This window comes from Equus przewalskii, chromosome 22 (genome assembly GCF_037783145.1).
Source record: "Equus przewalskii isolate Varuska chromosome 22, EquPr2, whole genome shotgun sequence".
NCBI lineage: Eukaryota > Metazoa > Chordata > Mammalia > Perissodactyla > Equidae > Equus > Equus przewalskii.
The window spans coordinates 6,255,153-6,282,713 of NC_091852.1; the positions used below are offsets into that span (position 1 = coordinate 6,255,153).

At 44.3% G+C, this 27,561-nt stretch overlaps 1 long non-coding RNA gene across 1 annotated transcript; it reads left to right on the forward strand.

Moving 5' to 3' along the window:
• Positions 1–10,381: 10,381 nt before the first annotated feature.
• Positions 10,382–24,705, forward strand: LOC139078780 (uncharacterized). Its single transcript, XR_011531893.1, has 2 exons — positions 10,382–10,540; positions 24,301–24,705. It is a non-coding gene; the product is annotated as an uncharacterized lncRNA (long non-coding RNA).
• The last annotated feature ends 2,856 nt before the right edge of the window (positions 24,706–27,561 follow it).

The window sequence follows — 27,561 nt, forward strand, 5'->3', positions numbered from 1 at the left end:
TCTCAAGCAGCTGTGCCACTTTGCATTCCTGCCAACGCCACATGAGGGTTTCAATTTCTCCACGTCATTGCCAACAATTGTCATTGTCTGTCTTTTCTACTAGAGCCAACCTGGAGGTTGTGAAGTGGTTCTTTACTGTGGTTTTGATTTGCGTTTCCCTAATAACCAGCGATGCTGAGCATCTTTTCGTGTGACTATTGGCCATTTGTACATCTTCTTTGGGAAAAAGAGTTCCTTTAAATCCTTTGCTTACTTTTTAAATTGGGTTATTTGTCTTTTTAGTGAGTTGTAAGAGTTCTTTGCATATTCTAGATATGTCTATTATTAGATACATAATTTGAAAATATTTTCTCCCATTCTGTGGTTTGTCCTTTCACTTCCTTGATGGTATCCTCTGAAACACAAAAGTTTTTAATTTTGATGAAGTGCAGCTTAACTATGTTTTCTTTTGCTGCTTATGCTTTTGATCTCATACCTAAGAAATTGTTGCCTCATCCAAGGTTATGAAGAGTTACCCCTCTTTTTCTGTGCTTTTGATCTTACCCATAAGAAAGCATATTCCTTAAGGTTCCCCATCACAGTTGATGGCGTCTCCATCCTTACAGTTTTTTGCCCCAAAGCTTTCCAGCCATTCTTGACTCCTCTGTTTCTCTCCTATGGTACAATCAGCCTTTCAGCATTTCCTGTAAAATTTGCGGAGTCTGACAGCCTTCATTCATTTTGGGAGCTCTCTTTGTCCTTTTCAGTCCAGGCTTGTAGTGTTTCTGCAGATATACATTTTTCAAAACATTATGAGTCTCCCATGTATGCCTTGGGAATAGACTCCTTTAGACAAGAAGCTCCTCCACACATCTTTCCTGGATAATCCCATCTCTATTCCTGGCTTCTGCTGAGATGGCTGAGGGGATCCATGAGTCACATGCCTAGTCTCTTCAAGTTAGATGCCTAATCCTTCCGTGTGACTGAATAATCTGACCTTTTGATCCTTTGAAGCACAGGCAAAATGGTGTCCAGCCACATCCTTGGTTTTCTTTCAGAGCATTCTTTCATGACATGAATTTCCTAATTTTAGAGTATTCTTCAATTTGGATAGGCTGAGGATACTGCAAATCATCAAATCCTGGCTCCTTTTTGCTCAATAGTTCGCCCTCAGTCTACCTCTTTCCTTTCTCATTTTACTGTGCACAGCAAGAAGAAACCAGGCTGCACCTTAAACACTTTACTTGGAAATCTCCTCAGCTAAATACCCAACTTCATTGCTTACAAGCTGCTTCTACATAACTACAGGACACATTTCTGCTAAGCTTTCTGTCACTATATAACAAGGATCTCCTTTCCTCCAGTTTCCAATAACGTGTTTCTCGTTTTCTTTGGAGTCCTCGCCAGCAGTGCCTTCAGTGTCCACCTTTCTACCACAGTCTGTTTATGATGACTTAAGTGTTCTCAAAGAAACCCCCCACAAGGTTTTCTCTATTGTACTCCTCATTTCCTTCCGCGTCCTCGTTAGCAGAGTTGTTAACATCACGTTTCTGCTAACAGCCTGTTCAAGGCAATCTAGGCTTTTTCTCTCATGCTCCTCAAAATTCCTCCAGTCTATGCCTATTACCCAATTCTAAGCCACATCCACATAAAATATTTGTTACAGTGACACCCCACTTCTAGATATCAAAATCTGTATCAGCAGGGTTCCATCAGAGAAAGAAAACCATTAGAAGAAATTTATTACAAGGAATTGGCTTATACAACTGTGGGGGCTGACTAGTCCAAAATCCACAGGACAGTCTGTCAGGAAGGGCTTGCTGGAAACTCTCAGACACGAGCCAAATATACTCTTCACAGGCAGATTTTTTTCCTTCAGCGAAGGCTCACCTCTTAAAACTGATTGAATCAGTTCCACCAAGATTATCTAGGCTAATCTCCCTTTCTTAAAATCAACTGGTTATGGACTTTAATCACATCTACAAAATACCTTCACAGCAACACCTAGGTTAGTGTTTGTTTGAATAACTGGAGACTATAGTCTAGCCACGTGGACGCGTTAAACTGACCACTGCAACGCCTTAGTGCCTAGCCTCTGAAGTTGCACAGTATCTTTTCTGCTGCTGTCTGTTGATCAAAGCAAGTCACAGGGTCAGGCCTGAGTTGATGTGGGAAGTGACTTAGACTCCACTTGATGAGAGCAATGGCAAAAAAATTGTAACCATTTTTAATATATCACACACCTATATATAACGCTTAAAACATACTTAGCACATAGAGAGCATTCAATATATTATTATTTCAAAACAACTATTAATTATGACTTGATATTGTTGAATTGGGATAACATGAATATGGATATTCATTTAACTATTGTTTTGCATATGTTTTAAATTTTGTACAAAAGTTTAAAAAAATCTACTATTAATATAAGCTTCTTTTTCTTTTCCTTACTTTAAAAATCTTTGTTTCCTTTCATTTCTTTCTTTTGTTTCCCAACTCATTGACAGTTACATTTTCTGGCCGTCTTTCTCTGTACTAAGAAGCTTGCAGGATTGATAGCTGCACCGTGATAGCTGTGCTTACTGAGAGGTCGTACCAGATAGCCAGGGCGAGGCAGAGGGCGAGGGCATGGCAAAGACACACCCAAGAACAGAAGTCTGGTGAGAAGAAAGGAAGTCTGAGCTCATGCCATTGAAGTAAGGAGGAGGTTGTGCTAAACACAATGACCCCAACTTGACCCCGTCTCCTCCAAAATCCCCTTTGCCTCCCATGGTTTTTGTTTTTTTTTTTTTTTGAGGAAGATTAGCCCTGAGCTAATATCCACCGCCAATCCTGCTTTTTTTTTCCCCACTGAGGAAGATTGGCCCTGAGCTAACATCTGTGCCCATCTTCCTCTATGTTATATGTGGGACACCTTCCACAGCCTGGCTTGTTAAGCAATGTGTAGATCCTTGCCCAGGATCCATACCGGAGAACCCTGGGCCACCAAAGGGGAGAGTGTGAACTTAACTCCTACGCCACCGGGCTGGCCCCTGACTTCCCATGTTTTTTGAAAATCATTTCTCTGTTTTCACTTCCAGAAAAATAAGATATTCTAATGTTGGCTTTGGGTACCAAGCAAAGAAGCAAGGTGTGGGGGTAGGGTAAAGTGGAGATAAGGGGACACAAAAGAAAGAAAATGAAACATGAATTTAACACACAGAGAATCAAGCATCCCATTGTCAGAGGCCCATGAGTAACTTCTCTATATGGCTGGGGAGCTAGAAGCCCTGGAATCCAGGTTCATGTTCCTGGCCTTTCATTAGTGAAAGGGTAAAGGACGTACAAGGACTAAAGCAACTTACTTATCTTTCTTTTCCTCTTTTCTATCTAATTAGCTTTATGTGCACTTCCTGGGGCATTTTCTCAACCTTATCTTTCAGTCTTTCTATCGAATATTTCTTTTCTGCTATCCTTTGAAAATTTTTAAGATCTCCTTTAAAAATGTCGCTGAATATTTCTTTGTTATGACAATCCATCCCTGTTTTTCAGAGGCAACATCTCTTAACTCACTGAAGATATTAATAATGGTTCTTTTGAAGTTTGCTTCTCCTTGCTTTGTTTCTGTTTCTCCAAATTATTATTTTTTTCTGTTTGTTCTCTTATCTTTCATGATAGAGGCTTTCTTCATCTAGCCAGTGCTTTTTGGTGTCACTTCAAAGAGGGGGTCCAATAAGAGGATAGAAGGCTTGTGACTTTAGGGATTTTAAAGTTTTGGTCATTTTGTTGGGGAAGCCCCACTGCCAGTACCTTTGAGTCTTTCGTCTTGGGCTGGTCAGATCCTGCAAAAAATTATCTAATCTTTGCACTAGACCAGAGCTGGCCAATAAAACTTTCTGCAACGGTGGAAATGAGCTGGGTCTGCGCTGTTCCACATGGCTATTGAGCACTTTGAATGTGGCTAGTGCACCTGAGGAGCTGAATTTTACATTTTATATAATTTTGTGCTTCATGGTACTGCTCTAGATGTGTCCCGAGAGGCACTAACACAAAAATGTTCATTAAATTCCCATTTTCAGCACAATACTTTCATCTTCAACTGTATCTGATGTTCCTCTCCAGAAAAGAAAACCTTTGGTCTTTCGCCAGTGTTGGGGAGAGGAGCCACCTGGATGGGCTGAGCAGGGCATGGCATCTCAGGGTCTGACTTCTTCAACATCCTGTTTTTAGCCCCACTTTCATGCCCACTTCCAGAAGTACCTGCTGTTGTCAATTGCCGAGCCTTTCGGGATTGCTTCTTGGTTTTTTCTAGGTTAATTAGGATTAGGATTCTTTCTATATTTTTCTATATTAGTCACTCTTGTCCCTCCGGTTCCTAGCTTCCAAAATTCTGTTGCTGCTTTGCTTTTCTTTCTCTTTATTCTTGTGGGTTTATAAAGTTTAAAAAATTTCTCTAGTGTCATTTTAATGGGATTTCAGGAAGGAGTAAAAGTGGATGAGTGTGTTTAATCTTCCATCTTTAGCAGGAAATTCCTAAATGACCCATTTAAAAAGTTGTCCTACTAAAGGCTAACTATATCATATTATCTCAGAATTTTGTTGCATCTTAAGATTATATAGCACTCATCTATCCAGTTTTCTTTGTCAGTGTCTCTGTGAGTCGAAATCAGAGAATAATAACAAAGATGAGGATAATATTCTCAGCAACTTATGCAGTAGGCACTGTTACCACTCCCCATTTTCCATTTTGTATTCTTGGGACAAAAACCATTTGCCACCCCCTCCCGTCATGGGCTAGCTCCATTTTGGAGTCACCAGGGGTGCTCATAGAGTTGCCTTCTGTAGAGTCATCTCCCATCTCTTCATCTCCATTTCTGGCTCAGGAAGATGTGAGACGGATTTGTACGACATCCTTAACATAGATGCCATCAGATATTCATACACATGTGCCCATGTGATTATGGAACTTACTAGGAGTTATTAATCTTGAAAAGTCAGTTCTTTTCTTCCGGAAATAAGCCTTTCAAAAGGTCAGCTTGGTTGTTAATTGAGTGAATCTTTTCTGCAGGTTAAATTGTGAGTCCAGCTGGCTTTGTTGAAGGGATCCCATGACAGTCAACCCTGCAGTAATTAGCACACAGGAAGGCTCAATAGGGGTGAAAGTTCCTTTTGCTTTAATGAGAGGAAAGTTCCTGCAAGTGACTGATACTGCAGCTTCTGACTGCAGGGGCCGTGGTGACGTGCTGCGTACTTTCCTTTCCATCATCCTGTCTCGCTCACGCCGTCCCGCTCTTTGTCCTCTTTCTCTTCCCTTTTGCTTTCTTTTCTTTGGTGGCCCTCTCCTCTTCTCACTGGGGGAAGGAGACTGGAAACCTTTCTCCTCAGTGTCCTGTGGAGAGCACCAGTGTGTGCATGTCCCCACCGAGGGGTTGGGAGGGCTTCATTGCTAATTCCAGCTCTGAGTGCTTACCTACTTCTGCTGCAAATTTTCAAGGCATCTCTTTGAGTCCTTCTGATTAATCAAAGAGTAGATCCTGCCTCTTTCTTTTTTAACAGAGAGAGAGGGAGAGGGAGGCGGGGAGAGAGAGAGAGAAAGTAAGGGAGAGAGAGAGGGATTGAGGGAGAGAGAGCAGCCCTCAGGACCAGAGCCTGTGGTGGACAAGAAGATCGGCTGAAATTAGAACATTGTTTTGTGTTCATTGGTGGCCAGTGATATTGCATTTTCATTTATAGTAATGAGGTCGTATTTTATTTGTTAATAAATGTGTATGTGTAAAAAGAATGACTGAATTTGAAGGAAGATATTTAATGATCAGTCGTTCAGGTGGGGGTGTTGTATATGGCCCATATGTGCTGATTTGGTAAGAGTGGGTCTACAGATACAACCAGACCTGAGCGGGTGGTCAGCTGGTGAAGGAAGCCAGGCAACATGGAGAGAGGTGATTGTTGCTATTGTGTCTGCAAAATTAAAGTGTTTTCTGGATACTGAGTGCCTTCAACCGGCAGAGGACGGTGATTATTCCACGGAACCTTCCTCTCACAGAGGTGTGTTTTAAAGTCCATGGGTTGCCTCCATGTTTCCCCTTTGCTCCCTGCTAATCATCTTGGGCTTATGCTTGCTCTATTTATGTATGGGAAAAAATGAAGGATGTTCTGGACCATGTCACTGAGAATATCATGCTAACTTAGGCACAAACACCTCCTGCCCCAGGCAGCCACCACAAATCTGGGACCAAGAGTGTTTTAAATTAACCCTGGGGCCAGTTGTGGAGGCCAAGAAGCATCCTTTCGCTTGCTCACCCAGGGTCTGCTATCTCAGCAAGAACTGACTGCTGTGTGCAGACCCCAGGAGGGACCTTATTTACAGGTGACACAGCATTTTTGCCCCACTCTCATCCCCAGTCCCTCAGGGGCAGGTTACTTCTCTGATTGAAAGATCATCACTCATGTGGCCAAACAGACTTCAGACACAACTTCAAGGCCCTGGAGATCTGGCCCTGGGCAGAACAAGGAAGCCAACTTCTCCAGAGCCTCTGTCTTCTCCTCCACAGCTGGATGTGCTGCTCAGGCTGCTCCTTTGTGGCAGATGGCCAGCCAGGGACATCTTCCCTTTTTGCAGCTTATGCAGAAGGATTCTTCCAGAAAACTTTACTTTTCATATATATTTTTTTACAATTTTGAGGCCTGAGTCTTTAGCCATTCCATTGGAAGATGAGATTTTAAAGTGCTTTTGTTTTTCTCTTGTAACTTTGCTTTCTAGGGAGGGGTGAGTCGGTGTCCTTTGCTTAGCAGCAGAGGCCTTTTAGTCTAGAGCAGAGTGCTTGTATCCCTCAGGCCTCCCCACTGCAGTGGGAGCGGGCTGACCTCCACCTGCCAGCATCTGCATCTCTTTGCCTGGGGAGCAGCAGTGCTGGAGACGTGAGCGTCCTCTCCTCCCTGAGTCTTCCCACTCCACCAACAGCCTTCAACCAAAGACTGATGGGAGCTGGTTACAAATCCTCTAGTTCCTTCACTCCCAGGAGAGAGAACTCTGAAGTATGTACCTTACACTCTCTCCCAGGTTTTTCTCAGCAGGATTAAACTATTCACAGTTGAATCCTTGTCTCAGGCTCTGCTTGTGGGGGCAACCCAAAATCAGACATAGACGTATTGCTGGAGTAAACTAAGTCCTCTATTTTAATCTTCAGGACACTTTTTTATACATTCAGGTGGGAAACAATATCCTATGTGTAGACATTCCCATGAAGAATTGGTGTCAATTAAGCCCTAAGATTTTTTTTAAAGATTGGCACCTGAGCTAACAACTGTTGCCAATCTTCTTTTTTTTTCTTTTCTGCTTTTTCTCCCCAAATCCCCCCAATACATAGTTGTATATTTTAGTTGTAGGTCCTTCTAGTTGTGGCATGTGGGATGCTGCCTCAGCTACCCTGATGAGCAGTGCCATGTTGGTGCCCAGGATCTGAACCGGTGAAACCCTGGGTCACCAAAGCAGAGTGTGCGAACCCAACCACTCGGCCATGGGGCCAGCCCGCATAAGATGTTTTATTGCAGCAGATGTTTAGAGTAAAACTTATGACAAAGGACATAATTGGCATAGTGTGCCAATAGCAGGCACACATCTGGTGTGAAGAGAAGGCATTAGGGCTCCTGATGAACAGGACTCAGGCCTGGAGGCAAGCTGTCACTGACTTCATCAGCTCTTGCTGAATCTGGATGTATCTTCAGCAAGCCTGATTCCCAGGGGCCAAGGTAATCAGGGATGTTTAAAGCAGAATGATCTTTCATCAGGTAGTTTTCTCAGCTCATGGATGCCCAATTTGACAAAGTGGAAAAAGAAAATCATGTTGCAGCTTCTAAAGAGAAACTTGGAGATATAAAAGGGGACTTATATAAAAATAAGTTCATTTCCTAACGGAGAAAGTCTCTTTTACTAGAGAGACTGAAATTTGGAGCCACAAGGCCTAGCCACCCCTTGCTGTATCATGCATACTCCTATTTCATGACTTTACGTGTCATTCTCTTACCAGGAGACTCTTCATCTCCGTCACTTCCTTTAAGACATGGCTCGAACATTATCTCCTCTAGAAAGTCTTCTGTGAAGCAGATCTGTCTTCACAATGGAGATATAGGTTGTCGAGATTGTGAAAGGTCTGAGATTTTCCACTACTTGCAAGTTAAGAGCCTAGCACAGTTTTATGGATGCTGGCAGAAGACAAGAGAATCTTGAGCCAGAGACAAAGGACTTTATTACTCACAGCAGTAGTAGTAGCTAGAGTGTCAGCATTTGTTCCCTGAACCCCAATTTCTACAAGGATATTTGAAGAAGGCCAGGTGTCACCTGTTGATTGCAATACGGGAGAGGAATCCGGAGCTCAGGGAGCCTGAATCCTTTACAATGGGCAGTAAGTATGTCTGCCTTTTGCTCCAGAGGGAGACCAGAGCTCTATCTTGTAAAAGCTGTTCACTATGTACACACCTTTGAAACAATAGTTAGGAACAAAGAGAGTTGTGCCTCCGCTCAAAGATGAGCAGAAACATGAGAGATTTACGGCAAATTGTCTCCATCATGGATCAAACCCAAGAGGACTGTGATAATTAAGTTGATAAGCAGTGCAGTAGTTAAGATCACAGATTGCATGAGTTTGAATCCTATTAGATAGGATTTGAATCATATTAATTATATGACCTTAGGTAAGTTATATAATTGATCTGTGCCTCAGTTTCATCAGTTGTAAAATGGGGATATTAGCACCTCTTGGGTGTTTGTGAAGATTTAATGAGTTAATATTCGCAAAGTGCTTAGAACAGTCCCTAGAACATAGAAAATACTATGCTTTTGTAAAATAAACTAAGAAATAGAGATTAGTCAATGTATCCCCTGGTGGCCAGTGGCTGGAATCCATGTCCTTTGTGACATTCTCACCAAAGTGACTGAAGTGTCTTGGCTAGGAAATGAAGTACGTGAGTCACATAAACTTGGGAAATTTGGCTGCCTCTCCCTGGAAGGACAGAGGTAATGGGAACAATCAACACGGGAGATTCAAATTTTAAATATAAGTAAGTGTCATGAATGTTGTTTTCTGCTTATACAGAAGTTACAAAGAAATAAGTCCACCTTATAGATGAAGTCTGTCTCCATTTAAATGAGACTTTTTGCCTCCAAACTACCCTGGCGCTTTGTTTGTACTTTTCTTTCTTTCTTTCTTTCTTTTTTTTTTTGAGGAAGATTAGCCCTGAGCTAACTACTGCCAGTCCTCTTCTTTTTTTCTTTTTTTGCTGAGGAAGCCTGGCCCTGAGCTAACATCCGTAACCATCTTCCTCTATTTTATACCTGGGACGCCTACCACAGCATGGTGTGCCATGCAGTGCCGTGTCCGCACCCGGGATCCCAACCGGCAAACCCCAGGCCGCTGAGAAGCGGAATGTGTGAACTTAACTTCTGCACCACCGGGCTGGCCCCTGTTTGTAGTTTTCTTATATTCCTTAGGGTTGTGTGTGTGTGTGTGTGTGTGTGTGTGATCACTCACAGTAGACTCTAGAAGCTTCTGAAGAGTGGGGACTGTCTCCTGCTCAGATTGGTTTGGTGGAGCTGACATGACAGAGGCTAACATCATGCCTGGCAAAGAGCAAGCTTGGCTGCTGTTGACTCCGATTGGAGAAGAGTCTCTCTGACCTGGCCTGGGGGCTGCAATTTCCCAGAAGACAAAGCTGTGCCCCTCAGCTGGTGGAGGCCCTCGGTATGGATGTGCCCAAGGTGGGGAAGGGACCGAATGGGGGACTTTTCAAAGACAAAACTGAGCTGACTGACAGAACCTGGTTAGTTTATTTGCACCCCTCTCTCCTGCTGGCGTGACATGTGTGGCAAGTCAGTGACTGTGGGGGACAGGGTCAGTCTGTCTTTGTGGCCACACACTTCAACTCAGAAATAGCGCAAGTGGCTCTCATAGTGTTCTCTGGTGAGCAGCATGTTCTGTTCCTGAGAAAGTCAATTTGCGATCAGCACCAAGTTTGATTTTCAGGATGCTTGCAGGTAGAAGCTGCTGGCTCTGAAGACCATTTCCGCTGAGGTCTGTTTGTCTGTGGCACCATAAAAAGGGACAAAAAAAAAGGAAAGCTGTGTGGCTGTCCATACATAACATGTATTTGGGGCAGGGCTGAGCAAGGATATTTCCTATTAAATGGGGAAGTGCATCTGCTTTGGGTTCCTTGTGCAGTTCTGAGTGCTTGTGGTAGCCAGAGGTTGAGGTGTGCCTTGAGTCAGCTGGGAAGGTGGTGAGCAGAGCAGGTGCTCTGTGAATGAGGAAGTGTGGCTGTGAAATGCAGGCAGCAGCCAACCCTGGGGGCTTGGGCAGGTCTCTTCAGCCCTGTTTTTCAGTTCTCCATTTGGAAGGGGAGAAAATATCACTGGAATGTCATAAACCACATAAACTCTGAAAGAGCTGGAGGAGGCTTCTGCAGAAGCCAGGTCTGAGGTGAGGGCAGAGGAAGCTGATGGACATGGAGGGGATGCAGACCTGCAGGGAGAGGAAGTTGCAGCTATGGTGACAGACAACTGCAGAGCATGCAATAGTTTTTCCAGGTAAGAGCCATTCACAGAGGAGGCGGGAGAGGATGTTAGCTCCCCAGGTGAGGAGACTCTGCGGTGGGAAAGATGGAAGGTGCAGCAAACGATTGGGTAAGAGAAGGAAAAGTTTTCCTGAGGCTAAAGCTTTTTCTAATGCTGTGTGAATATTCTTTTAAGGCCCTGGAAGGGTGGAAAGAGGAGGAGTGTCTGGTGGGCCCCTTTTTATATTTGACATACAATCTCTTATTTAAGCAATGTTTAGCAGGAAAATAAAGTCCTCTGATAAGAACCTGGTGATCACACACTTCTCACAAATCTGATCTGTGATGAAAATGACCAGGTGTGGCAATGTTAATAGTAGTGCAATGGGCATAAATACTTTTGACATCCATTCAGATAAGTAGTTCTCCTGTTGGTAAACCCTCTGCACCCTGTCCACTGTGAAAGCTAAGCCAAGGATTGGAGGAGGGGAGGAGGATGAGGTGTAAGGGGTGTAGCACCTGATAACAGAGGGAATCAGCTCTATGGTGAGTAGAAAGAATTGAGGAAAAGAAGGACAGAAGGCCTGAATTATAATGGTCATGGCTCCCACCAGGCTTAACACAGGGGTAGGATGAGGGGATAGAAGTAGGGAGAAGATAGAAGCTCCTAAAAAACTTGGGGGTGTCTACTTGTGCCCTGCTAGGGAGCAGAGACACATGCCCCTGTTCTGGAGTAGTGAGTGGCACAAAATGAGATCAGGAGGACAGGGAAACATTCTAGTTGTGAAAGGAAGACATAGGAACGTAAGTTCCTTCTAGGAACTCTGAGCATTGACAGGGTGGACTAAGGTGGTAGCGGTGGTCAGTAGGAGGTGGTCGGTAGTGGTCAGATCTGGAATATGCCTTGAAGGTAGAGACAGGATGATATGCTAATGGATTGCATGTGGGGTATGAGACAAAGTGAGGAGTCAAGGATGATGGCACGGCTTTGGTCTTTGTGCCTGGATTAACAATGGTTGTTACTGGGACTGAAAAGATCTGGGGAAGAATCCAGAGTATGGTTTAAGAAGAGTATCAGATATTCTGATGGAGATGTCATGTAGGCAGTTGGATAAGGGAATCTGGAATTCAGAGGAAAGGTCAGGGCTGGTGCAAATTTGGGATTCTCTAGCGTGAAACTGGTAGAAAAATCCAGGACCTGGATGATATCACTTGGGCTTAGGTGCAGGTAGAGAAGAAAAGAGTTTGAGAGCTGAGCCCCAGCACCCTCCACCATTCATTGGGAAGATTGGGAAGAGGAGAACCTAGCAAAAGAGAGCAGCTCCCTATGTTTTCTTAGATAGAAATACAGCAGCCCCTTTTTACTGCTGGTATTTGTAATCAGGGCTAATGCCTACTGAATAGATTAAACCAACTGTAGCCTTACAGAGTCTGAGGGTTTGAAGAGACCTCAGTCATCATATGGTCCTGTTTCCCACACTGTGGGTCATTGATGGTCAGGAAATCAGTTTATTGTATCCTGACCAGCACTTTTTAAAAAGTGAGCTAGGGGGCTGGCCCCGTGGCCGAGTGGTTAAGCTCGCGCGCTCCGCTGCAGGCGGCCCAGTGTTTCGTTGGTTCGAGTCCTGGGCGCGGACATGGCACTGCTCATCGGGCCACGCTGAGGCAGTGTCCCACATGCCACAACTGGGGGAACCCACAACGAAGAACAACGAAGAATACACAACTATGTACTGGGGGGGCTTTGGGGAGAAAAAGGAAAAAATAAAATCTTAAAAAAAAAAAAATAAAAAAAAAAATAAAAAGTGAGCTAGAATAGAAGTCTTCAGAGTGTTGCACATAGCAAGGATAATTATTTTTTCTGAAGCTACTGTTTCAGTTGTGTGTGTGTGTGTGTACATGTGTATGTATGTACTGGTCACCATGTAAAACTTTTTTGTCTTCCTTTGGTACTCAAGTGCACGAAATTGGACTAATTCTAATATTGGTTTGTGACACCACATATTGACACGTGCATGGATAGCACTCCTTTATTTTATCTATCATTTAATATTTTAATTTCTAAAATAATGTAAAAGCTGTTGGATGTCAGTGTCATGGCCGAGTGAGCTTGCCCAGGACTCTCTCCCTTCCAACATACAACAAAAAGGAGCAACCATATTCCAACATAAAACATCCTAATAGCACAGGAATCCTTGGAGAGTCATGGCAGCCAAACAACAGAGGGCAGAGAGGCTGGAACCCCCTTGGAGGAGCTGGAACAGGGTAAGAGAGAATTTTTCTCCATCCCCTAAAGACTAGGATTGCTGCTGCAGGAGGCTCCATGAGGGATGGAGTGGGGGAGGGGTTGGTATCTGCAGGATCACCCAGGACTCCCTAGCGCCCTTGCAGCTTAGAGGGAAGCCCTCTAATGGGGTTAAAGCTTTGGTGTGGGGTGACCTCATCAAGCCAAGATCCCAGGAGACCAGATAGTGAGAGCTGATTGGGAAACTGGGGACTGCACGCTAGAGAGAATGCAGCCCCCCAACCTGCGCTGTGCCGCACCATCTTGGCTGAAGGCAGATGGGTCAGAATATGTGGCTCTTGACCCCCATCCAGTGGCGATAGGCTGTAACCCCAACCGAATAATATCACAATGGGAAAAACCTGTAGTTCCAGCATCAATCAGTTCATCAAAACTCCAGACCACAGAGAAAATGACAAGCACCCAGAATTCAGTCCTGGTGATGCAGAAATAAGTAAACTAAATGACAATGAATTCAGAATAGCTATTGTCAAAAAACTCAATGAGGTAAAAGAGAATATAGAGAAACAATTTAACGAGTTCAGGAGCTACTTCACAAGAGGTTGAAACTATAAAGAAGAATCAATCAGAAATACTAGAGATGAAAGACACAATGGAAGAGATAAGACAAAATATGGATTCCCTGAATGCACGCGTGGACACCATAGAGGAGCAAATCAGCATAATTGAAGATAGACATGTTGAATTGCTTTAGATAGAGGAGGAGAGAGACTTGAGACTAAAAAGAAATGAAGAAAGTCTCTGAGAAATATCTGACTCAATGAGGAAATGCCACATAAGAATTATATGCATCTAAGAAGGTGAAGAGAAGGAGAATGGAGCAGAAAGCGTGCTCAAAGAGAACTTCCCAAATCTAGGGAATGACAGAGAAATGTGTGTGGAGGAAGCTTTCAGATCTCCTAGATTTGTCAATGTAAAAAGACCTACTGCAAGGCATATAGTAGTAAAACTGGCAAAAATGAATGACAAAGAAAGAATACTCAGGGCAGCAAAGCAGAAGAAAATAACCTACAAAGGAACCCCTATCAGACTTTCAGCAGATTTCTCTGCAGAAACCTTACAAGCTAGGAGAGAACGGAATGACATATTCAAAACTTTAAAAGATAAAAATCTTCAGCCAAGGATACTCTATCCAGTAAAAGCATCCTTCAGATATAAGGGAGAAATTAAATCTTTTCCAGACAAACAAAGCTAAGGGACTTCATAGCCACGACACCCCCTCTACAAGAAATCCTTAAGATGGCCCTCAGACCTGAAAAAAGAAAAAAGGGAGAAAGGGGTCACACAACACAGAGTAAGGAGACAGATAGAATCAGAATAGGATAGCAAATATTAAACTATAGCATTAGGATAAAGGGAAGGAAAACATCAAAAACAATCTTGTCACTTTAACAACAAACTCACAACACAAGTTAGACTAAGATATGAGAATGATAACTTAGAAGGGGAGGAGGAAAGGGACTGAATCAGTTTAGACTAAGGAAATAGGCCATCAGAAAATGGACTATGTTATGCACGAGATTCTGAACAAACTTCAGGGTAGCCACTAAACTAAAAAGCAAAACAGAGACACAAAAAATAAATAAGGAAAAAACTAAGAAACACAGCATAAGAAACCACAGAAACCAATGGGTAGACCAAAACACACAGGATGAGAAACAAAGGAAATGCAGGAAAACCGGAAAACGAGTGACAGAATGACAGCATTAAGCCCTCATACATCAATCATCACCCTCAATGTAAATAGATTGAACTCTCCAATAAAAAGACACAGAGTGGCAAGATGGATTAAAGAACAAGATCCAACAATTTGTTGCCTCCAGGAAAGACATTTCAGCTCCAATGACAAATACAGGCTCAGAGTGAAGGGGTGGAAGACAATACTCCAACTAATGGCAAACAAAAGAAAGCAGGTGTCACAATACTTACATCAGATAAAGTAGATTTCAAGATAAGGCAGGTAAAGAGAGACAAAGAGGGGCAATATATAATGATAAAAGGGACACTACATCAAGAAGAAATAATGCTTATAAATATCCATGCACCCAACACAGGAGCACCAAAGTTCAAAAAGCAACTATTAACAAACCTAAAAGAAGATATCAAAAATAACACAATAATAGTAGGGGACCTCAACACCCCACTCACATCATTGGACAGATCATCCAGACAGAAAATCAACAAAGAAACAGTGGAATTAAATGAAATGCTAAAACAGTTGGACTTAATGACATATATAGAACACTCCATCCCAAAACAGCAGAATACAGGTTCTTCTCACGTGCGTATGGAGTATTCTCAAGAATGGACCATATGTTGGGAAACAAGGCAAGCCTCTATAAATTAAAAATGATCATCACTGATCATCAGGGAAACGCAAATCAAAAATACACTAAGATATCACCTTACGCCCGTTAGAATGGCAAAAGTAATGAAAAGAAAAAGTAGCAAATGTTGGCGAGGTTGTGGAGAAAAAGAAACCTTCATACACTGCTGGTGGGAATGCAAACTTATGCAGCCACTATGGAAAACAGTATGGAGATTTCTCAAAAAATTAAAAATAGGAATACAATATGCCCAGCCATCCCACTACTGGGTATCTATCCAAAAAACTTGAAATCAGCAATTCCAAAAGTCCCATGCACACTTGTGTTCATTGCAGCATTATTTACAATAGCCAAGATGTGGAAGCAACCTAAATGCTCATCAACTGATGATTGGATAAAGAAGATATGGTATATATATACAATGGAATACTACTCAGCCATAAAAAAGGATAAAATCGTCCCATTCACAACAACATGGATGGACCTTGGGGGCAGTATGTTAAGTAAAATAAGCCAGATAGAGAAAGACAATCTCTGTATGACTCCAATCATATGTGGAAGTTAAACATGTAGACAAAGAGAACAGATTAGTGGCTACCAGGGGGAAGGGGGAGTGGGGGGTGGGCACAAAGGGTGAAGGGGTGCACCTACAACATGGCTGATAAACAATAATGTACAACTGAAATTTCACAAGGTTGTAAACATCATAATCTCAATCAAAAGTTTAATAAAAGAAACATAAATATTACTCACAATTAAGGACTAGAACGTTTCCAATTACCTTGACTACCCTTTGCCAGGTAGCCAGGTAACCATATCCTTAATCTTGTATTTATTTTTCTCTTTTTTCTGTTCTATCTTCCTAGCTTTCTTTCTATGCATAAACAAATATTGTTTAGATCTGCTTTTTTTTCTTTTTATTATGGAAAATTTCAAATATTTTAAAAAAAGGAGAAGTAGTCTCATAAACCCAATGTACCCATCTCACAGCTTCAACAATGATCAACTCAGGCCAATCTTGTTTCATCTCTACCCTCATTACCCCATTTTGAAGCAAATTCCAGATAACATGTCATTTTATCCATAAATATTTCAGCTTAAGACTTAAAAAACACAAAACCATGCTCACATCTAAAAAAACTTAACAATATAAACATTCCATCATTTCCAGAGTCCCAATTGCCTCAAGAATTGTATTTGTGGAAAAATTAAAAATTGGTACATAGACCTGATAATTAAGGATATTAAGAAATTATTGTTATTTTGTCTTACATGTAATAAGACATTATGGGGTTTTTAAAAGTTATTTTTTAGTCTTCATTTTGTATATATATTATATATTTGCCTAGGTATACACACATACTTGTTGTATGTGATATATCTATACTGCAGTATTTATGGATGACATGATAGGATGTCTGGGATGTGCTTTGAAATAATACAGGAGTGGTGGTGAGTGGGTGGGATTTTTTTTTAATTTTTTTGTTTTTGGAGGAAGATTAGCCCTGAACTAACTACTGCGCATCCTCCTCTTTTTGCTGAGGAAGACTAACCCTGAGCTAACATCCGTGTCCATCTCCTTCTACTTTTATACGTGGGACTCCTACCACAGCATGGCTTTTGCCAAGTGGTGCTGTGTCTGCACCTGGGATCCAAACCAGCGAACCTCAGGCCGCCAAGAATCGGACTGTGCGAACTTAACTGCTGTGCCCCGGGGCCGGCCCTGAGTGGGTGGGATGTAGAGGAGATGAGATTGGCTGTGAATTGATTGTTACTGAAGTTGAGTGACAGGTATGTGGGAGTCTATTAAACTTCTCTGTTAACTTTTGTATGTGCTTGAAATTTTCCATAGGAAAGAAATTAATGAAAAGGACACAATACTGAAATAAACATTCAGGTGCATAACTCCTTATGCACATGTGACGGTTTCTTCTGGGCAAAAACTTAGAAGTGCGGCTTCAGCTCTTCCGGATAGTGCCAAGTTGCTCCCCAGAGTCAATGGCAGCCTTTGACAGGGACCAGGTCAGAACTCAGCTTGCCTCACTTAGAGGACAATGAGTCCCATCTCTGTGTTGGGCCTTTTTTACACGCTCTGTCCAGGGCGGGGAGGAGGAACGTGTGGGCGTGTCCATCCTCCTGCGGGTGAGACAAGTGTGATAGCTGCAGCTGGAGCAGGTTAGCGCTTTCTGGAGCGGGAGCTCTTGCCTAAGTCCACCTACTGCTCGTGTTCCCACCTTTGAGCTCTCGTTTTGGGTTCAAGACGCTAAGTTTACGAAAATCTACATAATCTGCTGTTTTTATTTTGCTACAAAGAAATACATGTTTATTACAGAAATTTATGACATTACAAATAAAAGGGAGAAAATAAAAACCAGCCAACCTACCACGGCTGTCGGTATTTGGCATTTACTCTTCAGTACTTTTCCTTTGCTAATACTCTACATTCCATTGAAGTGTGCTTTCTTCACTTGAGACGTTTTTTCCTATTATTAAACAGCCTTTTACAATATAGTTTTTGATGGTGGCGTGGTATTTTGTTGGCTGAAAATGACATAATTCATTTAAATAATTCCCAATTTTCAGCGCTTAGACTGTTTCCAATATTTCCCTACTTTTCCTGTTTTTGCCTCGTGCTCATTTGGAAGGACTCAGCACTTTGACTTGTCTCCAGGTGGAACCCTCCCCAATGTGAGTGATCACACGGGACTGTTTCAGGAGAAACACAGCACACGGCACGCAGTGGAAACTCAGGATCATCAGCCATTTCGCATTTGTGTTTTCTACCCTGTTCTTCTTTCCAGACAGTAGCCTCTTCTCTCTTCTTTCTCTTCCCCAGACAGTTTCCAAATGTCCCCCATGATGTCCAGAGTTCAGAGTTATTCATCTCTGCACACTCCCTCAGCAAAGCAGAAAGTTCTGCAGTCAGCAGAACTAACCCTCTTGAGACAGCAATCCACGGACCATCTATTTTCACTGAAATGTGTCCCTTGAAAGTTTCACCAAATGATTTCTCAAAGTATTATATGATCCATAACTACTTCCTTGAGATAAATTCTTAGGGAGGGAATGGCTATAGCAGAGAGCATAAAAAATGTGGAAACTTTTGCTGACGTTTAGGAATAAGGTGTGTTGATTTGCTTTCTGCCAGTGCTCCATCAGTCAGCGTTCAGCCAGAACAGAAACACTGTGAGGGGTACCGAAAAAGGGATCTGTCATAGCGATGAGACTTTCCACAATCATGGAAGAGCTAAGGAAGTCAAGTTCTGGAAGGAGATTGGTTGGAGGATCAGAGAAAAGCCACCAACCAGGGAGCATGGAGGGGAGCTGCTAGGGGTTGGGCTGACATTGCTGTAGGTCAGCAGGGCAGGCAGTTGGGAGGAAAAGCTGGTGGTGAAGCAGAGGAAAATGGACAAGTGGAATGTATGAGGGCGAACTGTGTCTGTCTTTCACTGCATCTGACTCCAGTGATGCTGGTGGCATGTGGAAGAAGCTGCCGCTCACTGTGGAGCCGTACACATGCCTGGCCCAGGACCAGGGGAAGCTGAAGGAGGTGATCTGGTGGGAGCTGAAGGAACTGCATAGGCTGCTGCTGCTGGAGGCCGACGAGATGACCCTGCTGATCAGGACTGTGTGTGACCTGCACCAGCCGCTGCACTGAGCTTCCAAGCATAACGGCTGCTGTTGAACTTGTGGCTTCCACATCTTATGCAAATTTCTCTGTGTATAATCTCAGCTCGGAACAGTATGGGGAAAGGACTTTGGGAAGTGTAGTTCCAGCTTAGCTCAGTTGACACAGAGTAAAACCACCACAGGTAGTGCCCGAAGGACTTCTTTGGTGCCAGGATAGAAAAGTGAATTCTAGTGAATCTGGTAAGCATTGACTACTGTCCAGGGAAGTTTAGAGATGGGCTGGGGTGAGGGGTAGCAAAGCCAAAGAATTTTGCTGATGGGTTTTTCTGTAAGATAAAAAGTTTTCCAGAAATGAAAACAACCTCTGCATTGAGGACAAAATCCTACAGAGATATTTTATACTTTTGAGTCTACCAAAGGAATTACTGAACCAAATGTTCTCAGGTCTGTTGCCAGAGGTATTGAAGAGTCACGCATAAAAAGGCCACGTGTTTGTGTCATTTCCCTGAAACAGACTTAGTACGTACCCTGAGCTACTCTATGTATGGAAGTCTGTGTAAAGGATATGAAGATATCCCCTATCAATAATTAGATTGATCTCCATTGATAATGGAGATAATGGTGATGCTGCTAATCTGTTGTATCGTGAAGAATTTATTCTGTTACAAAAGTCGAACTTGCCTATAACAGTGATTCCCCTCCAACCGCCCAGAGAACCTGTTATATTTTATTGCTATCATAGGATATTTGTCATACGCTCCAAACTCAGGCAACAAAGTTCTGCTTTATAATTCAAAATTCTAGTCAACCACTAAATAGTTGGGAGAGACTTCCAGTGGTAAACCACAAGCATTTTCAAATTATCCTGTTCTATGGCATAATTTTTTTCAGTTTTGTTGACAATGGTGGTAGCGCGAAGCAGAGTGATAGAAAGGAGTGAGGGGGAGACGGAACCAGAATAATGCGGGTCGGGGGGTTTAAGGGACTCCATCTTTGTCTCCTTGTTCTTGTTATGGAGGTGAGTTCTCACTAACTTACTGTTACTAGAAATATCAGTAAAGACAAAGATCCCTGCCTCTAGTATTGCCTAATTCTTTGATACTTTTTTGAACATCATTTTGCTCAATTGTTCTGAGTTTTATCATGAGGATTCTTTGAGAAAATCCCCAAAAGGGGATCAGACGTTATTGGTACCGCTCTGCAAAGATCTTTTATATTCTCATAGCAAGAGATGAGACACAGATTTTCACCACTGCTCTTAAGTGAGGTGTACTGGCCAGTATTCGGCCAAAAATGACCCTGGACTGAGACTCAAGGACACTTCCAAAACCACCCCACCAGACGGGGCCACCAGGAGAGCCGCCGTCCCCCTGGAAATCAGTGATTCAGGAAGCTGCTCTACAGCTGCATCTGCTGCTTCAGCCTTTCCGGCCATTCTCTGAGCGCTCTACATCCTTAACAACTGCTGTGTGTTTAAGCTAATTAAGGCGGATGCTGCCATCTGCAATAAGGACCGTGACTAATGCAGCAATTGGCGCTAGAATCTGTGTCCACACGGAGCAGTTGGTTTTTTCATTCATTCATTCATTCATTTGTATTATAAATGGTTTGCTATTTATCAGTTGGCTTTTTCATTCATTCATTCATTTGTATTATAAATAGTAGCTATTTAGCGGTTGGCTTTTTCAACCCCGAAAGCCAACTGGGTCAACGTAGATTAAAGGCCCCAGCAGAAAGCACCTGCCTTGGCAGAGCCCTACTGCCCTCCCTCTCTGCTTTCAAACTGGTTAGCCCTAGACTGTTTGCCGTTGCGTCTTCCTGAAGAGGACAGAAAGCAGTCAACACTTGCCAGCATACTCTATTTTCCCCAAAGCTGCAAGCCTGGTTGGCACCTTTCACTAAACTCCCCAAAGCAGGAGAAAGCGGGCCTCTGGTCTGTCTCTTCTCTAGCCCGGAGCCGTGTAGACAACTGGATCTTCTCTCCTTCGGGCAGAGAGTAACGTCTGAATATTGTGTGGCATTGATTGATGGAGAATAAAACCGCATGACCCATCTCTGGAGCCAGACCCCAGTTAGCGACGGCCTGAAGCTCACGTAATTCAGGGACTTCTTAAAGAAAAACAGTACCACAAATTACAAATGCGGAATTCGTTACAAAAGGAATGCTTAGAATTGGAAAGAAATCACAACAAACCATACGTTTTAAAAAGCAGACACATATCAGAAACTTCACCAAGTGCTGAAAATAATGTAACAAACTACTAATTGTGTGCCTCACAAATCTCTAGAATACCTTTTCCCTCTGTTTTTGACTAGATCAAAAAGGACATGTAGCTAAGTAAAGGAAATGTAGTAAAGTCACCAAATTCATTGAAATGAAGCAGCCCTGGGTCTCAAGCTTGCTCCACTGTCACACCAACTGCATTTTCCTTTACAACACTGTCGATCTTCCTTCCTCCTGATTCCTGTATCATAGTGTCCTGACTCTCCTACTCACCTTTATCTTTTCTATTTTAATTTTCATCTACATTTTATTGCTTATTGTGATTCTTTCCCCTCCGTCTTCATGATTTTAACCATCAAAGGTTTTAGTTTCCATTAGCTTCTAAGAGCAAGAGAGTTTTTGACACTTTCAAGCTCTGCTAATTTTCACTTTTTGATTTACATATTGGCTTCCACTAGGATATTTCCTTCCTGTCATATTTATTTTGGTTTGATCAGTAATTCTGAATACAACATATAAAATTAATCTGAAAATAAGGTCCATAGAGCAATCCAGATGCATTTTGAAATTGCCACTGTCAACTTAAAAAGCAAATTCACCTGTTATTTTATCTCCAAAATGAGTTTCTTTGGGAACAGCCAAAAGAATTGCAAATCAGGACGTGAATGCTATGGCAAACCATAGGCAAATCCAGAAAACAAGGGAGGGAAGCTGCTTCTATAGAGAAAAACGGGTTGTAGGGAGGGGCTGTTCCAAAGGAAAGTCCACTGGGGGAAAGTAACAGTTCTGGGCGGCGACGGCTTCTCACTGGCTGAGCTGCAGCATTTCTCATTAGCTAGGCTGTTGCTGGGTGGGGAGGGAAATCTTCCCGCAGTAGTAACGCAGGCATCCATTGCTTCATGGTTGGTGTAATTGACGATGTACCATAGGGCGTTAGAGCTCCCCCTACGGGTCTTCCTGACTCCAATTTAGTTAGGGTTTCTTTTATTAATTTCCACCCCAAGTTGAATTGTCTTATACAGTGAGGTAATCAAATTACACTTAAACAGTATCCATTGACCTGTTGATGAATATGTATAGGAGTTTTGTCACTGGAGCACTGTTTCCTTTTTTCTCATTTCTGAGCATTGGCGGCAGTTCTACCTGTGTCTCATCAGGCACTGTCGGACTGTCAGGATAGGATGCATCAGATGTGCTAAGGAGCAATCCGCCTCCTTGGGATGCATAAAACACGGGACCTCAAACAGCAACTGTTTGTTCTACTGTTTGTATGCCATACACGCAGGAATTCTGACAAATTCCATTTTGTGTAATTTCCAACAAACATCAAAATAATTGTAGGGTAGGTTTATAATTGTACCAGCTGCACTGAGTATTCCTAATAAGAGGAATTTGACCAGGGGTCCTCTGCTTACAGTTTTACACATCTGAGGATTGGAAGAATTTCCCACAGACTGGCTTCTGTCTGCCTGCATTTCAGTCCTTGTTTTCCCTCCATTATCCTTATCCTTGCAGTGGCAAGTGCTGTGGAGGCTTTTCATTTCCTGATACAGGCTCTGGCCAGAGGTCTTCATGCCATGATGCTCAGTGCTGGCACAGTGGGCAGTAGTGGCATTCCTGGAAGCTATCCCTACCGAGGGACGGCTAAAGCGGGCACAGATGTGACTGTGAAATGTGTAAATGGTCCAAAGCTCAACCCGAGCTGCATGTATCACCAACTCTCCTTCAATGGTGTCCCCAGACACCTGTGGCCGCTCCCAAACCACCGGAAGGGAAGTGTGGGGGAGGAAAAGTCAGAGTGTAAAGACACAGTGGAACTGACTAATTGAGCTTAAAAATCTTATTTTTGCAAACTTTACAAAGTGAATTGGCATGTGAACTCATTGTGAGAGCTCTTGCTGGGCCCTGAAGGGTGTGGGCAGAGAGGGCCCCCCGAGCTTAAGCTTCATTGGTTTTTCAGGGAATCTCCTCTGCTGCTTTCTGTCTTTAGTGTTCTGAGACTTCAGCTTTGTTGGATTTAAAAGAATTAAGGTGCAGGCACAGCTGGTCCCAGAAAAAGGAGGTACTTGCAAGTTTGTCAGACCCTAAAATAGGAGCTTAACACTTTCTGAGGTTCATTATTCCCATCAGTGAACGGAATCATTCTTTCCAACTGCATTCTGTCCTCTTATTGTTGATCTGGCCTCATTTCCAACATGAAAGGAAAGAGTGTTAAGACTATGAAGAGTTTGAGATTTGACCCTACTTGCAAGCCAACAAGTTAACCTGCCACAGTTTCATTGATAGTGGCAGCAGACACAAGACTCCTGGACTAGAGACAAAGGATGCTATCACTCACAGCACAGAAAGCAGCCTGAGCAGCATAGGGCATTAATGCCCTTACCTCCAACTCCCATGGGGGTGATGCAGATGAGCCCAGGTGGATGTCTGCACATGCAGTGTTTGCATCGCAGAAGAGGCACTCTGCGCTTAGCGAACACAAATCTTTTCCAGTGGGCAGTAAGCATGCCTGCCCTTTGCTCCAGAGGAAGGCACTATCTCTGTCTCCCAAGGCTGTTGGCTCATCTCTGTCCCATGTGGGCCTCAGCTGGGTGGGCTCAACTGGGGCTGGAGGGTTCATTTCTAAGGTGGCTCACTCATAGGACTGGCAGGTTGGTGGTGGCTGTCACCTGAGAGTTCAGTTCCTCTCCACAAGGGTCTCTCCACAGGCAACTTAGGTGTCCTCACCGCGTGATGGATTCCAAGAGTGAGCATCTAAAGGGAGCAGGATGGAAGCTGTGTGGCCTTTTATAATGTTGCCTCAGAAGTCACAGAATGTCATTTCTGCCCTAGTCACAGCCCATCCAGATTCAACCAGAAGGGGAAACAGGCCCAATCTTTCGATGGGAGGAATATTAAAAATGGTATTGGAAAATGGAAAAATATAGAGACAGTAAAAAGATCAGAAGTTGCTAAGGTTTCAGGGGAAGGTGAGAGGGATTGATAGGCAGAACATGGGATTTTTAGGGCAGTGAAACTCTTCTGTGTGGTATCATGGTAGTGCATACATATCATTATGCGTTTGCCTAAACCCTTAAAAGTGTACAACACAAAGAGTGAACCCTAATGTAAACCATGGACTTCAGTTAATAATAATGTAATTGGTTCATCAATTGTAGCAAACGTACCTCCTAATGCAAGCACTTTAAGTTTATTTAACCATTTAATAACATGTATCATTCATGGTTGCCAGATGGAATCGCCCTAGGCTGAAAACTTATTGTTCCTGGTTTATTGTACGTTAAAAGGAAATTTTCTACTTCCAACAGCACTTGCCCAGGAGACATGAGAGTGGAACGCCATGTGCCCCCGCAGCTGGTTCTGGCAGCTGAAGCTGACAAATGACCACGAGGCTTCAGTGGCCTGGGAGCACCAGACTCTGGACCTCACTGAAGACTTTCCTGACCATAAATAGTGGGGCTGTTCTAACCTATGGTGGACAGACCTGCGGACTCGGTCCTCTGAAGGATTCTCTCCCTAATTAGCATATCTGCCCTGAAACTTCCTTCCTTACGTCCCACAGTCTCTGGCGTTTCCCGATCTGTGCGTCCCTCAGTTGTTACTCACTGGTGGCTGTTTCCTCGCCTGACGAATTTTTTCCCAGGCACTGGCAGTCTTTGTTTTATTCTTTGGCATGTAGGAAGTCAGTTAATAGGTGTTTTTATTAACTTTCAGTGCTGTTTCCATGTATGTTTCCCTCTCGGGTAAGCGAGGTGAGGGATGACGTCTGTGGGCGCAGATGATGCCCTTCTCGGTGCCTCAGTGCCCTGTGACCACCCTCCCCTTGCCAAACGGATCACTTATACAATTTGCGGGGGGTCTTATTTAACGAAAAGAACAAAAAACCTTCAGCAAATTTTTATTTGCAAACAACAAATATTTATTTAAAGTGAGAAAACAGAACCCAACAAATTACAAATTTAAAGCAGGCGAGAAACGCCGCTTCCTAACCGGAGCGCACACGGCGTTGCCTTTCCGCCTTTGGAGCCGCCACAGCAGCTGCGCAGGCGCAGGACCCGGACGCTGGAGCGGCTTCGGCTTCGCGCGAATCCCCCGGACGCCGCCGCCCGGCCGTCAGGCCCCGCCCCCGGCAGCCCCGCCCCGCCTCCTCTCGGCGGCCGGGAGGGACGCCAGGTTCGTGGACGAGTGAGGCTCAGGTGTGGGGATGAGCCCCGGGTTGGGGACCTGGGCCGCTTCCCTGTGCGTAGCCCCCTCCTTGGAAATCAGTAGCCTCTCGGAGCTGTGCTTTCTTCTTTATAAGATGGAATCGGAGGACGTGCATGCTCGCCGCCTGTGGTTCTGCGGGAGGGGTCCAGGGATGCGGTGAGGGAGTCCTACGCTTCACAGCCCCAAGTCCGCGAAAACCTGTATTGTTGGTGCGGAGCGGGATCTAGTGTAAGGAAATACGATCTGTGATCCTCTCTGTAAAAAGAAACGTGACTAACCGGTAATTTAAGATGTGGAAACCATCTTCCTCACCAAAAACAAAAAGCATAAAAAAAGGGAAGGGAGATATAGAAATTTATGCATGTGTCTACAGATGGGTAATCAGTGGTTTTCAGTGATAATAAACAGCATTTCTTCACGGAGAATGGTAGGAGTCTCTTTGAAGGCTGTTCTCCAGATGCTTCCAGAGACTCACCTTGAGGGTGGGTTCTGCCTCCCTTGTCTGCGTTCCCATTGCTCAGCCCTGTGATGGGCCTAGAGCGGGCTCCATGGATGTTTGATGAAGAAACACGTGTTACAGCAGAATCCCATTAGACTGCAGTGGTGTCTAAACATTGCACTTACAGCGCATCTAAACTGACCTTATTCTTCCTTCTTCCTCCCTCCCTTAAATATAAGCTCTTCCCATTCTAAGGTCTGGGATCTGCCCCTTGGGACCATCACAGGACTCCCCGTGGCAATTAAGCCCCTTTACTAAGGAAAAACAAGTGAATAAATGCTCTGTTTCCCGGGTTGGAACTGCAGGCTGGCTCCGGGACTGGCTGGATTTCAGGGCCCGAAGAGGCGAGCTCGGGCGCGAGCGGCAAGGTCCTGAAGAGCCGAGCCTGGCTCCCGGGGCGGCGGGACCTGGGGGCTGGAAGCGCGCTGGAGTGGGTGCGCTGGCCCAGGGCCTGCGGGAAGCTCACTCCTGGAGAAACGACGAGGGTGGCCAAGTGGTGGGCCACGAGCTCCTGAAGGAGCAGGGGCAGCCGGGACACCAGATGCTGACAGGTGCCCCGCCCGCCTCCGGATTCTCTCGGGGCCTGATGCTCGGAGGGAAGGGCCGTGTGATTGGAAAAGGGACAGACGCTGGACGTCCCATCGGGTCAGGAGAGTGGATACTGAGAAGGCCTGCGTTCTAGTTAGGCAGTAAAGACGTGGCGCCATTCGCACCGCTCTCGCGTGGAGCGCTGGGCAGAATGGACAGGTGGGCACTTCCTGCTTAATCAGGGGAGGCTAGCTGGAAGCTGCCTTGTAGTTTGGCAGACTGCAGCCTGGAAAGCAATCTCAGAGGTGAGGGAGGCTGGTTGGTGGAAAGCTGGGTCACCAGGTGGAGAATCAGACACTGGGGAGTGTAACGAGCAATAAGGATGGAGGCAGCGTTGCGGGGGGGCGGGGGGGGGAGCAGCAGAGTGAAGCTCTCGGGCAGGTATTTGAGTCTCACCCAGGACACAGCAGGTCTCAGAGGAAGGTTCTCCTCGATGCCCGTCAGAACGCGGAGCAGTGGAAGGTGAGTTCAGGAGCTGGGTCCGGCCTCAGAGAAGCACCAGGTTGTTCGGGGCGTTGTAACTTACGCCCTCGAACATCCGGTGCGGCTTTATGCGGTGAGAGCAGGCGCTGCTCTCTTCTGCGGCTTCCAGTGCCTTTCGGGGTTCTCAGCGTGCGCTCATCCAGGGACCCTGCGGGTTATCACTGAAGACCCCTTGGGAAGACTTCTGCCAGAAGGTGCTAGAGCATCTGATTCAGGCTCGTTCAGCCATCTTTTCAGATCTTTATCCCAAGGTGCGCTAGGATCAGTGCTCCTGAGTATTCGACCAGACTTTTTAGGGACAGTTTTAAGCCACATTTCTCCAATCCAGGTGGTCTCATGGCCTTGGAAGACACCCCAGGTTCCAGGGCTGTTCTCGAAGTTTCCCCCACACTTCAACCTAGTGGCTGTGTGGTGATTTGGGGAACAAACCAGGATGACCCAGAAATCTGCATTCTGTTTTTGAACAGGAACTTTTGGCAACCCTTCAAGCGTTCCTTGATGCTGGGAATTCTGCAACAGACAGGTCTTCTCTCTGTTTTGAGGGCAGAGTTCTTGCCTGTGTGTGTGCTGTGGGGTGTCCGTCGATCGGCTGGCTTTGTCACAGCACTTTGCAGCTGTGATTCATGTAACATTTCATTTCAAGAAATGGCATTTCTTTAAGACTCTGCTGTAAATCGAGATGAGGCGATAATGTGTTTTTAAAGTACTTAACGAGAGTTAGAGACTCAAGTGAGGTCACATGTTAAATGTTACACGGAGCTGTTGACAGGCCGCATGAAGATTCTCGACATTT